This window comes from Oratosquilla oratoria, chromosome 10, assembly GCF_046742065.1.
Source record: "Oratosquilla oratoria isolate Oo_2021 chromosome 10, ASM4674206v1, whole genome shotgun sequence".
NCBI lineage: Eukaryota > Metazoa > Arthropoda > Malacostraca > Stomatopoda > Squillidae > Oratosquilla > Oratosquilla oratoria.
Genome location: NC_134786.1, coordinates 11,462,046 through 11,482,819, shown reverse-complemented (window position 1 = coordinate 11,482,819; position 20,774 = coordinate 11,462,046). Strand labels below are relative to the sequence as shown.

The window sequence follows — 20,774 nt, the reverse complement described above, 5'->3', positions numbered from 1 at the left end:
ACATAAACTTGCATCGGCCGGGAATCGAACCCGGGCCTCCCGCGTGGCAGGCGAGAATTCTACCACTGAACCACCGATGCGATAGATCTTTCTAATGATAATACGGTGTCTGTTACATCATCTGGAGTGAGTCTCAAGACATGACGTAATTATTTTCTTCTGAAAATAATTGTCTCCCCGGCGGGGAATCGGACCCCGGTCTCCCGCGTGACAGGCGGGGATACTCACCACTATACTACCGAGGAATAGACATAGCCTCATGAAAGCAGTGTATTTACAAAGTGGATGGACCATATCAGACACGAGGGACAAAGACGAATAGTGAAAATGTTCCACATATTTAAAACCAGTCAATGTCCCCACCTCTATCAGGATGTGCAGCACTGATGGTCTGACACCCGATCCCTGGGCTGAGCTCAGGATCTATCTTCATCAGCTTCAACTATATTTCGTACACTTTTTCACACAAGGTGTGGGAGATTCATACATAGACAACACACACACACACACACACACACACACACACACACACACACACACACACACACACACACACACACACACACACACACACACACACACACAAACACACATGCCCATACTGAGGTATTTACAGTGCGGGAATGTAATTCTGTATAGGGAGAGTCCTAAGGTGCTCCCTCTAAGGGAGAGTCCCCTTAATATATATATATGTATATATATATATATATATATATATATATATATATATATATATATATATATATATATATATATATATATATATATACAGTATTGCAGCAATGCTACTGTGAGAAGAGAAATAGGTTTTTGGTGAGTTCGTCTCCTTTATTTATAAGATAAAAGTAAACTGATTTTACATGCGGTCAGGGTTTAGATACACAGAAACGGTTGCATCACATTTCTGCGTGAAGTTGCTTATCCTCTAATATTTTTGTCTTTCTACAATTACATTTGTCAGTAAGTTGTGGTACAATGGGTCAAGTTCGTATTAGTAAATGTGTTTTGACTTGATGTATGGTTTATAGTCATGATTGTGTAGTTTGGTAGGTATAAGGAGTGGTTTGTTGATTTGATTTGATAAATTTATTACGCCTAATGGCGGCAAGCAATTTACAAACTGAAGTAGTTACAGAGAGATGAATGTCGCGCAGGACATAGTGGAATCTAAATAAATCGATAATCACCAAGATATGGAAATCTCATGAATGAACCCAAAAGGAGTGGTTTGTATGTGTCTCGCGGGAATATTTACATGTTTCGGTAGCTTTCCTTTGGACGATGTTGTGCTGTGTGTCGTATGTTTGTGTCAGGTGTTTACGATTTGGATGTGAAGGTGAGCAAGATTGGAGTTACTGAAAGGCGCCAGTGCCTGTTGACACTTTTTTGCATGTATGTGAATCATGTGGCAGGCATGTAACATATCGTATATATGGTTATAGACTTAGTATATGGATCCATATAGTTAGGTTAAAAAAAGAAATATGATGTACTAAATTTTTAACGAACAAAAGGAAATGCAGAAAGATAATCATAGATACGATACAGATACAATTTCATGAAATCAAAATTAACTAAAAAAATTCTTAAGGAAATTGGAGTGATTCAGAGAAACAAAGAGAGTGCGACTATGATAATGCAATAGAATGAAAATTGGTAAAATAAAATTTGTGAGACAATAAGAAATATATAAAAGAAATTGGATTTTTAGGTCGGTGTTGCAGTATCAAGACATTGTATTTTGCTAGAATGTAATTCAATCAAATCAGCTCCTGAGTCCACTGCTGAACAAAGGTCGCCTTCATAGTATTCCATGATTCATACGACCGCGCCAACCTCTGCCACGTCATTCCTGCAAAATTCTCAATCTCGTCTCTCCACCTCCTGTCTGGTCTCCCTCTTCCACGCTTCCCATTTCGCGGTGTCCACTCAGTAACACACTTACTCCATCGCTTATCAGTCGTTCGCACTAACTTACCTGCCCAATTCCACTTCGTCTCTTTCACCGCCTCTACAATATCCTTCACTCTAGTCTGCTCTCTCACTCAATTTGCTCTCTTTCGGTCTCTCAGAATTATTCCCATCATTGATCTCTCCATTCTCCTCTGTGAAGTCCTTAGCTTTGTTTCCATCGCCTTCGTCAGTTTCCAAATCTCACACCCATAGATTATTGCTGGCAGAATGCATTGATTGTAAATTTTACGTTTCAAACATAAAGGTAGAGAGCCTCTCAGCATTTTATAATATTTATCAAACACTTTCGAACCAATTGTAATACGTCTTCTTATTTTATTATCATGATCTATTGTCACTTTCACCCTCTGGTCTAAATAATTATACCCTTCAGCTTCTTCAAGACTCTCACCATCGATTGTAATCTCTTTACTTTGAACTTTCGTGTTAAACATTACTTTGGTTTTGGACTTATTAATTTTTAAACCTAATTTGAGACTTTCCTTGTTCAGATCACTTAGCATATCTTTCAAGTCTTCTGCTCTTTCTGAAATAAGAATAATGTCATCCGCAAATCTTAGGTGGTTCAAATATTCGCCATTAATCTTCAAATCTTTCTTTTCCCAACTAAACCTTTTGAAAATTTCTTCCAAGCAAGTTGTAAATAATTTGGGTGAGATAGTAGCGCCTTGTCGTACTCCTTTCTTGATCTTAATCTTTTCTGTGCCTTTATGTATGTGGATTTTTGTGGGTTTGCCAAAAATACATACATATATACATATATACATATATATATATATATATATATATATTTATATATGTATATATATATATCAAAGGCTTTTTCTCCCTTACAAGGGAGGTAAAAAAACAAACAAAAAAACAAACAAACATAGAAACCATTCCCACCCATTCCATCACCTACATACTTCACTCCCCTAGCCCTCTTCCTTCCCTCTTATCTTGGCACCTACTGGATGACGGGTCATCACTGCATCTTGTCTACTGCCATATTTCAGTATTCATCTTGGTCCCTTATGTCTAATATGGTCCGTCCACTCTAAATATACACTGCTTTCTTCTAGTCATATCTATTCCTCGGTAGTATAGTGGTGAGTATCCCCGCCTGTCACGCGGGAGACCGGGGTTCGATTCCCCGCCGGGGAGACAATTATTTTCAGAAGAAAATAATTACGTCATGTCTCGAAACTCACTCCAGAGGATGTAACAGACACCGTGTTATCATAAGGAATATCTATTGCATCGGTGGTTCAGTGGTAGAATTCTCGCCTGCCACGCGGGAGGCCCGGGTTCGATTCCCGGCCGATGCAAGTTATGTTACTATTGGTTGGTAAAGACATAAATGTATTTGTAAGACCCGTAATCCATTAACCATAAACTAATTGTATTAAAAAAAGAATCATTCATACACAACCATTCTCCATTCACCTTTATCTCCTGTCCTCTCCCGTACTTCCTCAACAGACATTCCCTTCTTTCCCAATGCCCCTTTTACCCTATCCATCCATCTCATCCTAGATCGACCCCTTATGTTCACTCCTTCCACCTCTGCCTTTCACACCTCTTTTACTAATATTTCTTCAGTCATTCTTTCCACGTGTCCAAACCATCCCAATATTATTTCATCAACCCTATCTTCCAAGTACCTTTCCACCCCTGTTCTTCTTCTCTCCTCCTCATTTCTCACTCTATCCAGCCTAGTCATCCCTATCATATTTCTCAGGCATTTCATCCCAAAGACATTCAAACTCTTCCTCTCTTATGTTCCATGTTTCTGCCTCGTACAGTACTGTCGTCACAATCACTCCTTCATACAATCTCCTCTTAGCACCCATTCCCAAATGTCTATTTCTCATTACACTTTTTAGTCCCCCAAGGCATTTACTCGCTTCCTCTCAATTTGCATTCTACCTCCACCCCCACTCCTCCCTTTCCTGGCACATTCGCACCCAAGTTTCTACAACTATCCACTTCCTGCAGTCTCTCTCCCTTAATACTCACTTCCAATCTGCTGCCACTTTCTCCCCTTGTATATCTCATCACCTTACTTTCACCCACATTTATCTTCAACTTCCTTCTTTCGCACACCTCAAACTCTGCCACTACCTAAATTCCTCCTCTGATCCTGCTACAATCGCAGTGTCGTCAGTAAACAACAACTGGCTTATCTCCCACTTTTCTCCATATCCTTTAACCATCCCCCATCCCTGACCCACAACCCTTGCATTCACCTCTCGCACCACCCCATTCATGTATAAATTAAACATCCAGGCCGACATACACATCCCTGACGAAGTCCCTCCTTTACCTCAAACCACTCGCTCTCTCCATTTCTAATCCTAACACAAGCTCTACTACTCTCGTAAAAACTCTTGACTATTCTTAACAGCTTTCTTCCTATCCCATATATCTGCAATACCTCCCACAGTGCCTTCCTGTCTACCCTGTCATTAGCCTTCTCTAGATCCATAAAAGTGAAAAAACATCCTTACCTTTTCCTATAGTTTTTTCCCATATCTGTCTTACCCCAAAAATCTGGTCTACACAACTCCTACCTGTCCTAAACCCGCATTATTCCTCACCGATTACTCCCACTGATCCTCTTCTAATCCTCTCAATCAAAACCCTCCCATAAGCCTTCCCAACTACACTTAAGAAGCTGATCCCTTTGAAACTACTACACTTACACTTGTCCCCTTTTCCCTTGTAAAGTGGAACTATACAGGCACTCCTCCAGTCCTCCGGCACTCTACCCTCTCTTAAACAAACATTGAATAACCTCACCAGCCAGTCCACCATCACTGTACCTCCTTTTTTCAGACATTCTGCATAGCATACATCCAACCCTGGTGTCTTACCTGCTCTCATCATCTAATTGACTTACATTGTAATTAAACTAGCGTGAACAGAGCCTAAAGGTTATGAATTTGAAAAAGAGCAATTTTGTGGAACCGAAATTAATGTGTTAATGTAATTTTTTATTTTTAGACATTATATATTCAATAATTACTATTTACCGTATGATATTTGTTAGTTTGTATCAATCTAATCCATTCTGTCATTGCCTAATACTTTTTTTATAAACAATATTAAATAGATATATAGCAATTATAAATGTTAATATTCAGTTAAAATCTAATTAGTTGATAGTTGATAATTAATAATATCTAATTTAGTAAATATATTGTTGATCTTGGTATATTTTCTAATCACATTATGGTGAGATAGGTGATAGAAATTAGATTTCCCAAAAATGTAGATTTTTTTTTTACTATTACTTTTGGTAAAAAAAGAAAAAAAAAATCGCCTATTTTACTAAGTAGTTTAAGATCTATTAATTCTTCTAAATGTAATTTTACTTATGTAAGAACATAAAACTCTTCTTTATACACAAATTTCTACCTAGACAGTACACACACACACACACACACACACACACACACACACACACACACACACACACACACACACACACACACACACACACACACACACATACATACACACGCCCATACTGAGGTATTTTAAGTGTGGGGATGCAATCATGTATAGGGAGTCCTAAGATGCTCCCTCCTGTGCCTCCAGTGCCTCCAGTGCCCTTAGTACCCCTTGATATCTCAGAAAATTTCCTCGTACCCCCATCCAATACAAATACAATGCAAATATATGAAAAGGATGAGTGATACAAACCTTGCTTTGCTTTCTCATTGTAAATATACAGTACCATCGCACTGGTTATCATGTCTCGTGCCCCCAGGCTTAAGGTTTCGTACCCCCTTGGGGGTACAGGTACCCCAGGTTTAGAACCACTGCTCTAGGGGTAAGTCCCCCTAATGTAACAGTCGCATTGTTTAGATACACAGAAACGGCTGCATCACATTTTTGGGTGAGGTTGCTTATTTTCTAAAATTTTTGTCTTTCTACAATAATATCTATCAGTAAGTTGTGGTATAATGGATCAAGTTAGTATTAGTAAATGTGTCTTGACTTGATGTATGGTTTATAGTCATGATTGTGTAGTTTGGTAGGTATAAGGAATGGTCTGTATGTTTCTTGCGACAATATGTACATGTTTCGGTAGATTTCCTTTGGTCGATGTCATGATGTGTGTCGTACGTTGAGTCAGGTGTTTACGATTTGGAAATCTGGAGGTTAGCAAGATAGGAGGTACTGAAAGGCAACAGTGCCTGTCGACACCATCTTGCATGTATGTGAATCATGTGTCAGGCATGTGATATATCGTATATATGGTTATAGAGTTAGTATATGGATGCATAGAATTAAGCAAAACAACAGCAACTACAAAGGAAATATGATGTACTTAATTTTTAACGAAGAGAGGGAAGTGCAGAAAGATAATTCATGGAAGATGCTGATACAACTTCATGAAAGTAAAATTAACTAAGACAATTTCTTAAGCAAACTGGAGTTATTCAGAGAGACAGAGTGCGACTTAATCATGAGAGAATATTCGTAAGACAATTCAAAGAAAATTGGTTGAATAAAAGTTGTGAGATAATTAAATTATGTAAAAAGAGGTGGATTGATTGGTCGGTGTTGCAATATCAAGACATCGCATTTTGCTAGAATGTAATTGGTTTACGGTTAATGATTTACTGGTCACACAAATGCATTTATGTCTTTGCTAACCAATATTACCATAAGCCTGCATCGGCCGGGAATCGAACCCGGGCCTCCCGCGTGGCAGGCGAGAATTCTACCACTGAACCACCGATGCGATGAAGGGTTAAGTGATGAGGCTGTGGTAAATCCTCTGGAATGAGTCTCGAGACATGATGTAATTTTTGTTTTGAAAATAATTGTCTCCCCGGCGGGGAATCGAACCCCGGTCTCCCGCGTGACAGGCGGGGATACTCACCACTATACTACCGAGGAATAAATGCTAGATGAAGAAAGCAGTGTAATTATAGTGTGGACGGACCATTTTAGATATGACTCCCGCCCAAGGCTGAAATAATTTCAGTACCGCTTCGCTGCGGGATGTGACTCTAACTCCTGTGGGCAGGGAATTAGGGGTGTGTGTGCGTGTAAGGTCACAGTGTTACCCATAGATTGCTCATACGAGCTCTGAGCTCTCATCCGGAAGGTTAATAAATGTAGATCACGAGTCCAATACGCGATCCAAGACCATGGTAAATCACACACACACACACACACACACACACACACACACACACACACACACACACACACACACACACACACACACACACCGCTAACACCGTCAGGGCATCCTACTACAAGATGTATATGTTTTTTTTCGCCTGAGATCATTAGGGGCACAGGCTGAAGATCTCAAAACCATCTACACTTCCTTCATTTTGCCCAAGTTGATGTATGCATCACCGTCCTGGGCCCCTTCACTTACAGTCACGCAGCAGCGACACCCGGAGAAAGTACAGAAACGAGCCTGTCGCACAATTCTTGGCAACGAATAAACCACCTATCGGTACGCTCTCTCCACACTCGGACTCCCAACTCTTGCCGACCGTTACCTTCAGACTCTGAGGTCGTTTGCGGTCACCCTAGTGAAACATCCTCGGCACCGGGACCTGCTACTCCCCCCAGCACCACCACCACGGCGAGAGGTGCGTCACCACAATACCGTCAAGCCGATCAGAGCCCGCACCGACCAGTATAAGAAGAGCCCCATACCGGCATTTGTGGACCTAATAAATAACAAGGAATAACAATGTTGTACAACACGGCTATTCCTTAGTTTACTGTTTTGTGTACTTTTTTCTTTTAATGCGTGTAACAACATCTTTTCCCTGTTCTATTTTATGATTTTATAATTCTGTAGGCTGTATATTATTATTAACATTGCAAACACATTCACACACACACATACACACCTCTCATGGCGCTGTGGTTAGAGCTCTGGCCTGCCACTACGGAGGTCCGGGTTCGACGCTCGCCCGGGGCTGAAATAATATCAGTATCGCAGCGCTGAGGGGTGTTACTCCAACTCTCGTGGGCGGGGAGTTGGGGGTGTGTGTGTGTGCAAGGTCAGAGCATTACCCATAGATCGGACCTACGAGCTCTGAGCTCTCTTCCAGGAGGGAAATAGCTGTCGATCACGAGTCCAACACGTGATCCAAAGACCAAGTGAATACACACACACGCACACAAACACACACACACACACATACACACACCCACCCACGCACCCACACCCACACCCACACACACACACACACACACACACACACACACATGCCCATACTGAGGTATTTATAGTGTGAGTATGTAATCCTGTATAGGGAGAATCCTAAGATGCTCCCTCTAAAGTTGCTTATCCTCTAGTAGTTTTGTCTTTCTACAATAATATTTGTCAGTAACTTGTGGTATAATGGATCAAGTTAGTATTAGTAAATGTGTCTTGACTTGATGTATGGTTTATAGTCATGATAGTGTAGTTTGGTAGGTATAAGAAGTGGTCTGTATGTTTCTCGCGGCAATATGTACATGTTTCGGTAGATTTCCTTTGGTCGATGTTGTGATGTGTGTCGTATGTTTGAGTCAGGGGTTTACGATTTTGATGTCGAAGTTAGCAAGATTGGAAGTACTGAAATGCGCCAATGCCTGTTGACATCTTCTTGCATGTATATGGACCATGTGTCAGGCATGTGACTTATCGTATATATGGTTATAGAGTTAGTATATGGATTCATAGAATTAAGCAAAACAACAGCAACATCAAAGGAAATATGATGTACTCAATTTCTAACCGAGAGAAGTAAATGCAGAAAGGTAATTCATAGATACGATGCAGATAGAACTTCATGAAAGCAAAATTAATTAAGACAATTTCTTAGACAAATTGGAGTGATAGAGAAAGACAAAGAGAGTGCGACTTAACTATGGTAATGCTATGTGTCGAAAATAATTGTAAGACAATTCAATTAAATTGGTTGAATAAAATTTGTGAAACAATAAGAATATATATAAAAGGAATTGGATTGGTAGGTCGATGTTGCAGTATTAAAACATAGTATTTTGATAGAATGTTATTGGTTTATGGTGAATGATTTTCGGGTCTTACAAATGTATTTATTTCTTTGCCAACAAATACTAACATAAATCTGCATCGGCCGGGAATCGAACCCGGGCCTCCCGCGTGGCAGGCGAGAATTCTACCACTGAACCACCGATGCCACGAATGCACTTAGTCATCAGAATGCTTCTGGTACATCCTCTGGGGTGAGTCTCAAGATATGACGTAATTTTTTCTTTTTAAAATAATTGTCTCCCCGGCGGGGAATCGAACCCCGGTCTCCCGCGTGACAGGCGGGGATACTCACCACTATACTACCGAGGAATAATGAAAATGTTGCGTATTTTCAAAACGACTCAACATCCTCACTTCCATCAGGAGGTGCAGCCCTGACGATCTGACACTCGATCCTCAGACTGAGCTCAAAGGATTATAAAGGTGGAGCATGCCGACAGGAGACCTTTTGGTCCATATTTAGGTCGGATGCGAAAAAATCATAATAATGATGAATATATAAATGAATAAATAAAAACTGTAATAATGTAGATAAGATAAAATACATAAATAAATGAATAGGTATAGTTAGATAATAAACAAACAGGTAAATAGTAAATAGTAATAAATTGACATATAACTAATAATAAATGAGAATCAAGCAAATAATAAACAAAGGACAAATGACATCAAAATAAATAAATAAACAGTATAAAATAAATGATAGTCATTACAGCATCTTGCTTAGGTGTTTATCTAAATGATTCTTAAAGCTTCGAACTGAACTACGAGCACAGCTTCCTCTCCCGTATAGTACAAACTCACACACACATACACACACACACACACACACATACACACATATGCGACTCGGTGGCGCAGTTGGTAGGACGCTGAGCTGCCACGAATGTGGCCCGCAGCTCCTGGTTCGAATCCTGCCCAGGGAAATTATTTCGGTACTGCTGTGCTTCGGGTCATTACTCTGACTCTCGTGGGCGGGGAGTTGGGTGTGTGTGTGTGAAAAGTCATAGCATTACCCATAGATCGGACCTACGAGCTCTGAGCTCTCTTCCGGGAGGGAAATAGCTGTCGATCACGAGTCCAACACGTGATCCAAAGACCAAGTGAATACACACACACACACACACAGCCATGGAACATACAATGACACAATGGGTAAAGGAAAACACTAGATTTAGAAATAATGAAGAACCATCGAGACTAGATTTAATATATACGTCAGAACCTGAAATAGTATATAAGATTGAATACAGGACACCAATTGCGAAGTGGCCATATACTACTCATTTTAGAATTAGAGGAACAAATATATATAAAGATAAATGAGAAACACAGAGAAGGTAGATTGATGTTTGGTAAAACGGACTTTGAGAAACTTAAGATATTTTTTCTTAAAGGAAACTGGGAAAAATTCTACAAAAAAAGAAACACAAGGGAAGAAAATTAGTTGATTCCGATAAAGGTGTATAAACAAGGAGTGGAGGAATATGTACTACAAGCTAAAGCAGGGAATGGTGTATATCAAGTGTTGGTTTAATAGAAGGTGCAGTGAAGCAAAGGATGGAAGGGACAAAACTTGGAAGAGATGGAGAAAAGACAGGAAACTTAAAAAGAGGCAAATATATTTCAATCACAGGAACGAATATGTAAAAATACACAGGGAAGAAAATTGTAACTTTAAGAAAGACATAAAAAAATATAAGGCTCAACCAAAGTTATTCTATAGATATGTAAATGGGAAACTGAAAATCAAACAGGAAATAGTGAAACTACGTCAAGGGAGTACAGAATACACACAAGATACCGAAATGGCTGAAATTATGTGCAAACACTTCAAGTCGGTTTTCTCTAGAGAAAAAATACAACAACGGGTTGAGGGGAGATAAGTGAAACCTCCTCTCGCCCCCATGAAGGAAATAATAATAACACGGAAGGAAAGAATAGATCAACTAATGAACCTACATGCCAGAAAATCATACGGCCCAGATGGAATAGCAAATTGGATATTAAAAGAATTTAAAGAAGAACTAGCAGACAAAATATAGACCATAATAAGTTTGTTGCTACCCCCGTTTAAGGGGGAAAAGCCTTTGGTATATATATGTATCTATGGTCAAAGATAAAAAATTCTAGAAGACTGGAAAAATACTGATATCGTACCAATATATAAAGGAGGAAATAAAGAAGACCCAACAAATTACAGACCGGTTTCTCTTATGAGCACAGAAGCTAAAATCTTCGAAAAAGTTATAAAAGTAGATGGATAAAACATCTAGAGGATAATATACTGAATCACAGACAATTCGGATTTAGATTGGGAAGATCACGTACCACTGATTTGATCTTTTTTTTTTACTCAGGACTACGTTTGAAAAGGTTCCTCACAAAAAAAAAAAAAAAAAAAAAAAAAACTAAGAAAACTGGAAGCCATAGGAGGGCTACAAGGTAAACTATTGAAATGGATGGAGGACTTTTTGCATAAAAAAAAAAAAAAAAAAAAAAAATGAGGGTGGTCCTCAAAGATAAGACTTCTACTTGGGAAGAGGTATTCAGTGGAGTCCCACAAGGATCACTATTTTGCTATAATGTAATTGGCTTGTAGTCAATGGTTTACGGGTCTCACAAACGCATTTATGTCTTTGCCAACCAACATTAACATAAACCTGCATCGGCCGGGAATCGAACCCGGGCCTCCCGCGTGGCAGGCGAGAATTCTACCACTGAACCACCGATGCGTCGGTGTTCACGATGACACGGTGTCTTGTCCATCCTTAGGAGAGGATCTCGATGTATGATGTAATGATGTTCTTTTGAAAATAATTGTCTCCCCGGCGGGGAATCGAACCCCGGTCTCCCGCGTGACAGGCGGGGATACTCACCACTATACTACCGAGGAATAAATACAATTGAATGAAAGCAATGTATATATAGAGTGGACGCACCATATTAGACCTGAGAGACCATCCGCACCTCCATCAGGCAGTGCAGCCCTGAGGGTCTGACACTCGATCCTCGGACTGAGTTCAAGATCTATCTGTATCAATTTCAACTATATTTCTTACACTTTTTCACACACGGTGTGAGGGATTTATATATGCGACTATAAGGCTTTGTTCACACCATCAGTTTGAATCGCGCGGAAACCGCGGTAGTACCGCATACTCAAAGAAAAATGTGCAATTGTGTGTGAATACCTCCATTGACTTACACTGTAATTAAAACGCCGCGGTTGATACCACTAGTATGAACAGAGCCTAAAGGTTATGAATTTGAAAAGGAGTAGGTTTGGGTAAAATATATGAATATGTTAAGGTGATTCCTCATATTTAGACATTCTATACTCAATAACTACTATTGATATTTGCTTCAATCTAATCTATTTTGCCACTGTCTTATATTTCTATAGACAATATTTAATAAATATGTAGCAGTTATAACTGTTGATATTTAGTTAATACTTAATTAGTTGATAGCTGATCATTGATGATAGCTAATATATAGTAAATAAATGGTTGATCTTGATATATTTTCTAAGCAAATTATGGTAAGGTCGTTGATAGAAATTAAATTTCCCTAAAGTGTAGATTTTTTTTACTATTATTTTTGGTAAACACACCAAAAAATGTCGCCTATCATAATAGATTTTTTTTTATGAAAATGAAGTAATTCTTCTAGATGTAATCTTACCTATGTAAGAACATAAAACTCTTGTTCATACACAAATTTCTACATAGACAAAACACACACGCACACACACGCACACACACACACACACACACACACACACACACACACACACACACACACACACACACACACACACACACATACACACACACACACACACACACACACACGCACACATCCATGGAACACACAATGACACAAGGGGTAAAGGAAAACACTAGATTTAAAAATAAAGAAGAACCATCGAGACTAGATTTAATATATACGTCAAAACCTGAAAAGGTAGATAAGATTGGATACAAGACACCAATATCGAAGTGGCCATATGCTACACGAGTTAGAATTAGAAGAGGAAATATAAAGAGAAATGAGAAACTCAGAAGAAGTAGACTGATGTATGGCAAAGCGGACTTTGAGAAACTTAAAATATTTTTGCTTAAAGGAAACTGGGAATTTTTTTTACAAAAAAGAAACACAAGTGGCAGAAAAATAGATGGAGAAAAGACAGAAAACCTGAAAAGTGGCAAATATTTGTCAATTACAGGAACAAATATGTAAAAATACGCAGGGAAGAAAAATGTAACTATAAAAAAGACAAAATAGAAAAATGTAAGGTTCAACCAAAGCTATTCCACAGATAAGTATATGGGAAACTGAAAATCAAACAGGAAATAATGAAACTACGCCAAGGGAGCACAGAATACATACAAGATACCGAAATGGCTGAAATTATGTGCAAACACTTCAAGTCGGTTTTCTCTAGAGAAAAAATACAACAACGGGCTGAGGGGAGAGAAGCGAAAACCCCTCTCCCCCCCATGAAGGAAATAATAATAACACGAAAAGAAAGAATAGATCAACTAATGAACCTCCATGTCAGAAAATCATACGGCCCAGATGGAATAGCAAATTGGATATCAAAAGAATGTAGAGAGAGAACTAGCAGACAAAATATAGAACACAATAAGTTGCTCGCTCAAAGAAGAAAAAATGCCAGAAGACTGTAAAAATACTGATATCGTACCAATTTATAAAGGAGGAAATAAAGAAGACCTAACAAATTACACACCAGTTTCTCATATAAGCACAGTGGCTAAAATCTTCGAAAAAGTTACAAAAAGTAGATGGATAAAACATCTGAAGGATAACAAGATACTGAATCACAGACAATTCGGATTTAGATTGGGAAGATCACGTACCACTAATTTTATCTTCTTGTACTCAAGACTACGTTTGAAAAAGTTCCTCACAAAAAATACCTAAGAAACTGGAAGCCATAGGAGAGATACAAGGTAAACTATTGAAATGGATGGAGGACTTTTTGCATGGAAGAAAAATTAGGCTGGAGCTCAGAGACAAAAATTCTACTTGGGAAGAGGTATTTAGTGGAGTCCCACAAGGATCAGTATTTTGCTAGAATGTAATTGGTTTATGGTTTATGGTTTACGGGTCTCACAAGTGCATTTATGTCTTTGGCAACCAATATTAACATAAACCTGCATCGGCCGGGAATCGAACCCGGGCCTCCCGCGTGGCAGGCGAGAATTCTACCACTGAACCACCGATGCGTCGGTTGTCATGATGACACGGTGTCTTGTCCATTCTTAGGAGTGGATCTCGATGTATGATGTAATGATGTTCTTTTGAAAATAATTGTCTCCCCGGCGGGGAATCGAACCCCGGTCTCCCGCGTGACAGGCGGGGATACTCACCACTATACTACCGAGGAATAAAAACAAGTTAATGAAAGCAATGTATATATAGAGTGGAAGCCATAGGAGGGATACAAGGTAAACTATTGAAATGGATGGAGGACTTTTTGCATGGAAGAAAAATGAGGCTGGACCTCGGAGACAAAAATTCTACTTGGGAAGAGATATTTAGTGGAGTCCCACAAGGATCAGTATTTTGCTAGAATGTAATTGGTTTATGGTTAATGGTTTACGGGTCTCACAAGTACATTTATGTCTTTGGCAACCAGTATTAACATAAACCTGCATCGGCCGGGAATCGAACCCGGGCCTCCCGCGTGGCAGGCGAGAATTCTACCACTGAACCACCGATGCGTCGGTGTTCACGATGGCACGGTGTCTTGTCCATCCTTAGGAGTGGATCTCGATGTATGATGTAATTATTTTCTTTTGAAAATAATTGTCTCCCCGGCGGGGAATCGAACCCCGGTCTCCCGCGTGACAGGCGGGGATACTCACCACTATACTACCGAGGAATAAATACAGTTGAATGAAAGCAATGTATATATAGAGTGGACGCACCGTATTAGACCTGAGAGACCATCCTCATCTCCATCAGGCAGTGCAGCCCTGAGGGTCTGACACTCGATCCTCGGACTGAGTTCAAGATCTATCTGTATCAATTTCAACTATATTTCTTACACTTATTCACCCAAGGTGTGAGGGATTCACAGGACCTTTGCCGTTAATTTATATCTGCGACTATAAGGCTTTGTTCACACCATCAGTTTGAATCGCGCGGAAACCGCGGTAGTACCGCATACTCAAAGAAAAATGTGCAGTTGTGTGTGAATACCTCCATTGACTTCCACTGTAATTAAAACGCCGCGGTTGAAACCACTAGTATGAACAGAGCCTAAAGGTTATGAATTTGAAAAAGAGTAGGTTTGGGTAAAAGATATGAATATGTTAAGTTAATTCCTCATATTTAGACATTATATACTCAATAACTACTATTTCTCATATGATATTTGCATCAATATAATCTATTTTGCCACTGTCTAATATTTCTATAGACAATATTTAATAAATATGTAGCAATTATAACTGTTAATATTTTGTTAAAATTTAATTAGTTGATAGCTGATCATTGATAATAGCTAATATATAGTAAATAAATTGTTGATCTTGATATATTTTCTAATCAAATTATGGTAAGGTCATTGATAGAAATTAATAGATGTTTTCTTTTTAATGAAAATGTAGTAATTCTTCTAGATGTAATCTTACCTATGTAAGAACATAAAACTCTTCATACACAAATTTCTACATAGACGAAACACACACACACACACACACACACACACACACACACACACACACACACACACACACACACACACACACACACACACACACACACACACACACACACACACACACACACACACACACACACACACACACACACACACACACACACACACACACACAGACACACACACACACACGCACACGCACACGCACACATACACACACACACACACACACACACGCACATAGCCATGGAACACACAATGACAAAATGGGTAAAGGAAAACACTAGATTTAAAAATAAAGAAGAACCATCGAGACTAGATTTAATATACACGTCAAAACCTGAAAAAGTAGATAAGATTGAATACAAGACACCAATAGCAAAGTGGCCATATACTACTCGAGTTAGAATTAGAAGAGTAAACTTAGAAGAAGTATGGCAAAGCGGACTTGAGAAACTTATCATATTTTTTCTTAAAGGAAGCTGTGAATTTTTTTTTTTTTACAAAAAAGAAACAGAAGTGGAAGAAAAATAGATGGAGAAAAGACAAAAAACCTGAAAAGTGGCAAATATTTTTCAATTACAGGAACAAATATACAAAAATACGCAGGGAAGAAAAATGTAACTATAAAAAAGACAAAATAGAAAAATGTAAGGTTCAACCAAAGCTATTCCACAGATAAGTATATGGGAAACTGAAAATCAAACAGGAAATAATGAAACTACGCCAAGGGAGCACAGAACACATACAAGATACCGAAATGGCTGAAATTATGTGCAAACACTTCAAGTCGGTTTTCTCCAGAGAAAAAATACAACAACGGGCTGAGGGGAGAGAAGTGAAACCCCATCTCCTCCCCCCATGAAAGAAATAATAATAACACGGTAGGAAAGAATAGATCAAATAATGAACCTCCATGTCAGAAAATCACACGTCCCAGATGGAATAGCAAATTGGATATCAAAAGAATGTAGAGAGAGAACTAGCAGACAAAATATAGAACATAATAAGTTGCTCGCTCAAAGAAGGAACAATGCCAGAAGACTGTAAAAATACTGATATTGTACCAATTTATAAAGGAGGAAATAAAGAAGACCCAACAAATTACAGACCGGTTTCTCTTATAAGCACAGTAGGTAAACTCTGTGAAAAGGTTACAAAAAGTAGATGGGTAAAACATCTGGAGGATAACAATATACTGAATCACAGACAATTCGGATTTAGATTGGGAAGATCACGTACCACTAATTTTATCTTCTTGTACTCAAGACTACGTTTGAAAAAGTTCCTTACAAAAAATACCTAAGAAAACTGGAAGCCATAGGAGGGATACAAGGTAAACTATTGAAATGGATGGAGGACTTTTTGCATGGAAGAAAAATGAGGCTGGAGCTCAGAGACAAAAATTCTACTTGGGAAGAGGTATTTAGTGGAGTCCCACAAGGATCAGTATTTTGTTATAATGTAATTGGTTTATAGTTAATGGTTTACGGGTCTCACAAACGCATTTATGTCTTTGGCAACCAATATTAACATAAACCTGCATCGGCCGGGAATCGAACCCGGGCCTCCCGCGTGGCAGGCGAGAATTCTACCACTGAACCACCGATGCGTCGATGTGGGGATTGGTATGGCTTCTTGTGCATCCTTTTGAGTGAATCTCGATTTATGATGTAATTATGTTCTTTTGAAAATAATTGTCTCTCCGGCGGGGAATCGAACCCCGGTCTCCCGCGTGACAGGCGGGGATACTCACCACTATACTTCCGAGGAATAAATGAAATGTAATGAAAGCAATGTATATATAGAGTGGACGGACCATATTAGTCCTGGGGGACCATCCTCACCTCCATCAGGCAGTGCAGCCCTGAGGGTCTGACACTCGATCCTCGGACTGAGTTCAAGATGTATCTCTATCAGCTTCAACTGTATTTCTTAAACTTTTTCACACAAGGTGTGGGAGATTCACAGGACCATTGGCGTCTGTTTATATATGCGACTATAAAGCTTTGTTCACACCATCAGTTTAAATCGCCCGGAAACAGCGATAGTACCGCATACCCAAAGAAAAATGTGCGGTTGTGTGTGAATGGCTCCAATGACTTACACTATAATTAAAACGCCACGGTTAAAACCACAAGTGTGAACAGACCAAAAAATTTATGAATTTGAAAAAGAGCAATTTTGTGGAACAAAAATGAATGTGTTAAGATAATGCCTAATTTGTGAAAATTATATATTCAATAAATACTATTTCTCATATGATATTTGTTAGTGTGTATCAATCTAATCTTTTTGCCATTGTCTAGCATTTTTATAGACAATATTAGGTAAATATATAGTTATCATAACTATTATTTAGTTAATTAGTGTATAGTTGATCATTGATAACAGCTAATATTCAGTAAATAAATTGTTGATTCTAATATATTTTCTAATCAAGTTATGGTGAAGTTGGTGATAGAAATTAAATTTCCCAAAAATGTAGATTTCTTTTTTACTATCATTTTTGGTAAGCGCACAAAAAATATATATATTGCCTATCATAATAGGCATTTTTTTTTTATAAAAAACTTAGTAATTCTTTTAGATGTAATATTACAGATGTAAGAACATAATACTCTTGTTCATACAAAAATTTATATAAAGACAACAACAACCCCTCCACATACACATAATTTGGACGAAACAATAGTGTGTGTAAAAGCCATACAAGAATTCAAGAACAAACTAGATGCATAGCTCCCACTCTTGTATAGTACAACTAGGTAATTACATAAACAGAAAGACACACACACGCACACACACACAAACACACACACACACACACACACACACACACACACACACACACACACACACACACACACACACACACACACACACACACACACACACACACACACACACACACACACACACACACACAGCCATGGAACATACAATGACACAATGGTAAAGGAAAACACTAGATTTAGAAATAAAGAAGAACCATCGAGACTAGATTTAATATATACGTCAGAACCTGAAATAGTAGACAAGATTGAATGTAGGGCACCAATTCCGAAGTGGCCAAATACTACTTGAGTTGGAATTAGAGGAGGAGATGTATATATAAAAAGAAATAATAAACACAGAAGAGGTAGATTGATGTATGGCAAAGCGGACTTTGAGAAACTTAAGATATTTTTTCTTAAAGGAAAATTGAAAAAACTCTACAAAAAAGAAACACAAGGCTTGTGAAAGAAAAATAGTTCATTCCGATGAAGATGTGTAAAGAAGGAGTGGAGAAATATGTATCAAAGCAAAAACAGGAAAGGGCGTATATTAAGTAATGGTTTAATAGAAGGTGCAGTGAAGCAAAGGATAGAAGAGACAAAGCTTGGAAGAGATGGAGAAAAGACAGAAAACCTGAAAAGTGGCAAATATATTTTAATCTCACGAACAAATATGTAAAAATACGCATGAAAGAGAAATGTAAATATAACAAAGACATAACAGTAAAATATAAGGTTCAACCAAAGCTATTCTATAGATATGTAAATGGGAAACTGAAAAACAAACAGGAAATAGTGAAGCTCGCCAAGGGAACACAGAATACACACAAATAATGAACCTCGATGCCAGAAAATCATACGTCCCAGATGGAATAGTAAATTGGATATTAAAAGAATGTAAAGAAGAACTAGCAGACAAAATATAGATCATAATAAGTTTGTTACTACCCCCGTGTAAGGGGGAAAAAGTATTTGGTATATATATGTATGTATGCTCAAAGAAGGAAAATTCTAGAAGATTGGAAAAATACTGATATCGTACCAATTTATAAAGGAGGAAATAAAGAAGACCCAACAAATTACAGACCAGTTTCTCTTATAAGCGCAGTAGCTAAAATCTGTGAAAACGTTCTAAAAAGTAGACTGGTAAAACATCTGGAGGATAACAATATACTGAATCACAGACAATTCGGATTTAGATTGGGAAGATCACGTACCACTAATTTCATCTTCTTTTACTCAAGACTGCGTTTGAAAAAGTTCCTCACAAAAAACTTCTAAGAAAACTGGAAACTAACCGAGGGATACTATTGAAATGGAGGACTTTTTGGATGGGAAAAAAAATGAGGGTGGTGCTCAGAGATAAGACTTCTACTTGGGAAGTGGTGTTTAGTGGAGTCCCACAAGGATCACTATTTTGCTAGAATATAATTGGTTTATGGTTAATGGTTTACGGGTCTCACAAACTCATTTATGTCTTTGCCAACCAATACCACCATAAACCTGCATCGGCCGGGAATCGAACCCGGGCCTCCCGCGTGGCAGGCGAGAATTCTACCACTGAACCACCGATGCGACGAATGCAATATGTGACGAGACTGTGTCTGGTACATCCTCTGGAGTGAGTCTCGAGACATGACGTAATTTTTGTTTTGAAAATAATTGTCTCCCCGGCGGGGAATCGAACCCCGGTCTCCCGCGTGACAGGCGGGGATACTCACCACTATACTACCGAGGAATAAACACAGGTGAAGAAAGCAGTGTATATATAGAGTGGACGCACCATATTAGACATGAGGGACCAAGATGAATAGTGAAGCTGATGCACATTTTCAAAACCAGTCAACATCCTCACCACCATTAGGAGGTGCTGCCCTGAGTGTGTGGCAGTTGATCCTCGGACTGAGCTCAAGACCTATCTTGATCAACTTCAACTATATTTCTTACACTTTTTCACACAAGGCAGGGGAGATTACAAAATATTACAAAGGTGGAGCATACCGACAGGAGACCTTTTGCTCCATATCTAGGTCGGATGCGAAAATCAAAATAATAATAAATTAATAAATAAAAACTGTAATAATGTAAATAACAAATAAAATACATAAATATATGCATACGTATAGTTAAATAATAAACAAACAGATAAATAGTAAATGATAATAAATTGACATATAACTAATAATCAGAGAGAATCAAACTGACAAATGATAAAACAAAAATAAATAATATAAGATAAATGATAATCACTACAGCATCTTGCTTAGGTGTTTATCTAAATGATTCTTAAAGC

At 38.4% G+C, this 20,774-nt stretch overlaps 16 non-coding genes across 16 annotated transcripts; 2 read left to right on the top strand and 14 right to left on the bottom strand.

The window, feature by feature from the left end:
• Positions 1 to 9: 9 nt before the first annotated feature.
• TRNAG-GCC (transfer RNA glycine (anticodon GCC)) lies at positions 10 to 80 on the bottom strand. The gene has a single exon. It is a non-coding gene; the product is annotated as a tRNA-Gly (tRNA).
• A 2,968-nt stretch (positions 81 to 3,048) lies between these two features.
• Positions 3,049 to 3,120, top strand: TRNAD-GUC (transfer RNA aspartic acid (anticodon GUC)). Its single transcript has one exon. It is a non-coding gene; the product is annotated as a tRNA-Asp (tRNA).
• Positions 3,121 to 3,213: 93 nt separating this feature from the next.
• Positions 3,214 to 3,284, top strand: TRNAG-GCC (transfer RNA glycine (anticodon GCC)). The gene has a single exon. It is a non-coding gene; the product is annotated as a tRNA-Gly (tRNA).
• Positions 3,285 to 6,641: 3,357 nt separating this feature from the next.
• On the bottom strand, positions 6,642 to 6,712 carry TRNAG-GCC (transfer RNA glycine (anticodon GCC)). The gene has a single exon. It is a non-coding gene; the product is annotated as a tRNA-Gly (tRNA).
• An 86-nt stretch (positions 6,713 to 6,798) lies between these two features.
• Positions 6,799 to 6,870, bottom strand: TRNAD-GUC (transfer RNA aspartic acid (anticodon GUC)). The gene has a single exon. It is a non-coding gene; the product is annotated as a tRNA-Asp (tRNA).
• Positions 6,871 to 9,081: 2,211 nt separating this feature from the next.
• TRNAG-GCC (transfer RNA glycine (anticodon GCC)) lies at positions 9,082 to 9,152 on the bottom strand. The gene has a single exon. It is a non-coding gene; the product is annotated as a tRNA-Gly (tRNA).
• A 92-nt stretch (positions 9,153 to 9,244) lies between these two features.
• TRNAD-GUC (transfer RNA aspartic acid (anticodon GUC)) lies at positions 9,245 to 9,316 on the bottom strand. Its single transcript has one exon. It is a non-coding gene; the product is annotated as a tRNA-Asp (tRNA).
• A 2,355-nt stretch (positions 9,317 to 11,671) lies between these two features.
• Positions 11,672 to 11,742, bottom strand: TRNAG-GCC (transfer RNA glycine (anticodon GCC)). The gene has a single exon. It is a non-coding gene; the product is annotated as a tRNA-Gly (tRNA).
• Positions 11,743 to 11,831: 89 nt separating this feature from the next.
• On the bottom strand, positions 11,832 to 11,903 carry TRNAD-GUC (transfer RNA aspartic acid (anticodon GUC)). The gene has a single exon. It is a non-coding gene; the product is annotated as a tRNA-Asp (tRNA).
• Positions 11,904 to 14,191: 2,288 nt separating this feature from the next.
• Positions 14,192 to 14,262, bottom strand: TRNAG-GCC (transfer RNA glycine (anticodon GCC)). Its single transcript has one exon. It is a non-coding gene; the product is annotated as a tRNA-Gly (tRNA).
• An 89-nt stretch (positions 14,263 to 14,351) lies between these two features.
• TRNAD-GUC (transfer RNA aspartic acid (anticodon GUC)) lies at positions 14,352 to 14,423 on the bottom strand. The gene has a single exon. It is a non-coding gene; the product is annotated as a tRNA-Asp (tRNA).
• A 266-nt stretch (positions 14,424 to 14,689) lies between these two features.
• TRNAG-GCC (transfer RNA glycine (anticodon GCC)) lies at positions 14,690 to 14,760 on the bottom strand. The gene has a single exon. It is a non-coding gene; the product is annotated as a tRNA-Gly (tRNA).
• An 89-nt stretch (positions 14,761 to 14,849) lies between these two features.
• TRNAD-GUC (transfer RNA aspartic acid (anticodon GUC)) lies at positions 14,850 to 14,921 on the bottom strand. The gene has a single exon. It is a non-coding gene; the product is annotated as a tRNA-Asp (tRNA).
• A 2,324-nt stretch (positions 14,922 to 17,245) lies between these two features.
• On the bottom strand, positions 17,246 to 17,316 carry TRNAG-GCC (transfer RNA glycine (anticodon GCC)). Its single transcript has one exon. It is a non-coding gene; the product is annotated as a tRNA-Gly (tRNA).
• A 2,669-nt stretch (positions 17,317 to 19,985) lies between these two features.
• On the bottom strand, positions 19,986 to 20,056 carry TRNAG-GCC (transfer RNA glycine (anticodon GCC)). The gene has a single exon. It is a non-coding gene; the product is annotated as a tRNA-Gly (tRNA).
• Positions 20,057 to 20,147: 91 nt separating this feature from the next.
• TRNAD-GUC (transfer RNA aspartic acid (anticodon GUC)) lies at positions 20,148 to 20,219 on the bottom strand. Its single transcript has one exon. It is a non-coding gene; the product is annotated as a tRNA-Asp (tRNA).
• Positions 20,220 to 20,774: the final 555 nt, after the last annotated feature.